Here is a 2,099-nt window from a genome sequence, read left to right as displayed (position 1 = left end):
TATATATATATATATATATATATATATATATATATATATATATATATATATATATATATATATGTATAGGGTTTATGGTTTCAACTGTCTACAGTTCAAAGGGTTTAGGGTTTGTAGGGTTTAGGGTTTGTAGTGTTTATGGTTTGTAGAGTTTAGGGTTTAGCGTTTAGTGTTTAGTGTTTAGGGTTTGTTGTGTTTAGTGTTTAGTGTTTAGTGTTTAGGGTTTAGGGTTTAGGGTTTAGGGTTTATACAATACCTGGGTGTATTTCATCTTTGAATGGTTTACCATATATAGAGGTTCCTCCTTTTCCTGTGGCAGTGGGGTCACCTGTTTGTAACCAGTGGTCCTTTATAATTCTAAAAAATAAACAATCATTATAATATCCTCTTTTTGATAAAAGATAAAAATTTATGCATGCAAGGGGAGCGTGGTGCCAGTACAGCTCGATGCCTATACACCCCAGCGTTGTGTGTAGATACACCCGGTTGTTGTTGTTTAAATATTTTGCTGCTGATTGAACTGCTGCTGCTGCTGCTGATACTGCTGCTGTGTCTGATGCATCTAAACTATCCAGCATTGCTGCTGCTGCTTCACCCTCAGCTGCAGCAGAAGATAGAGATAAAGATACTAAAGAAGAAGAGGAGGAGGAGGATCCTGCTGCTGCTCCTGCTGCTGTTCCTGCTGCTGCTGCTGCTGCTGCTGCTGCTGCAGCAGGTGAAACCTTGCTGCTGCCATACACCAACTCAGACTCATCTTCTTCTCTCCCGCGCCCTCGATCAGCAGCACGTGTCTCCGCTAACGTAAACATCTCCACACAGCAGCTGCAGCAGCAGCAGCAGCAGCAGCAAATATAACAGCAGCAGCTGCTGCTGCAGCAGGAATAGGTACGCGGGAGGGGGGGAGAGCAGGGCCTCGCCTCTCTTAGATTTCAATGAAACGCATGCAGCCTCTGCGTCAGCAGCTTGCTGCTGCTGCTGCTGCTGCTGCTGCTGCTGCTGCTGCTGCTGTTGCTGTTGTTGTTGTTGGTATTGCTGCTGCTGCTGCTGCCGCCGCTGCTGCTGGAGCTGCGGCCCCTGCTGCTGCTCCTGCAGCAGCTGCTACTGCTGCTGCTGCTGCTGCTGCCGCTTGCTGCTGTACGAAACAAATAAATATGAATTGAATAAACGCTATTAAACAAAGAGAGAGGAGCCTAGATATCCGTGGTGTTGCTTGGGGGGAGAGAAGAGAAGAGAGGGAGGGGCCCGGGGTGGTGGTGGGTGTTTACGGTGTCAGTACAGAAGAGAAGAGAAAATAATTTTTAATAAATAAATTATTTATTATATAAAAAGAAAACAAACTAAAAAACACGCACAACAGAGGCCGCATGCAGCCTGCAGCAGCAGCTCTCCACCCACCTGCAGCAGCAGCAGCAGCAGCAGCAGCAGCAGCAGCAGCAGCAGCATCGAGCGGAAGCAGCAGCAGCAGGAGCAGCAGCAGCAGACTGAGATCGAGGAAGTTAAGGTGGTTTCACTGTCTGCTGTTGCTATCAATAGATGGTTTTGTTTGTTTTTGTTTGTTTTTAGTTTGTTTTTTATTTTTCTTTTGGGGGGAGCAGCACGCGGGGCGCCTGCTGCTGCGGCTGGGGGAGTTGTAGTTGAGGCAGCAGCAGCAGCAGCAGCAGCAGCAGCAGCAGCAGCTGCAGCAGCAGGAGGAGAGAAGGGCATTTATTTTATTTTATAGGCTTTTCTAATTGCTATTAACTCATATTCAACAGCAACAGCAGCAGCAACAGCAGCAGCAACAGCAGCAGCAGCTGCTGCAGCAGCGGGAGCAGCTCGCCGCTCCATACCGATTCAGCAGCAAGAGGACCCCATACGACTCCCTGCCTTTTTCCTTCTTTTTCTCTCTTGTCTGCATTCTCTGCTGCTTCATCTGAGGCAGCAGCAGCAGCAGCAGCAGCAGCAGCAGCAGCAGCAACAGCAGCCGCAACTTTGACAGCAACAGCAGCACAGGAGCGTCAGCAGCAGAACCCGAACCAGAACCAACTGCAGCAACAACACCAACAACAGCAGCAGCAGCACCAGCACCAGCAGCACCAGCAGCACCAGCAGCAGCAGCA

Source organism: Eimeria mitis, genomic scaffold (assembly GCF_000499745.2).
Source record: "Eimeria mitis Houghton genomic scaffold, Emh_scaff927, whole genome shotgun sequence".
Taxonomy (NCBI): Eukaryota; Apicomplexa; class Conoidasida; order Eucoccidiorida; family Eimeriidae; genus Eimeria; species Eimeria mitis.
This window is presented reverse-complemented; position numbering follows the sequence as displayed.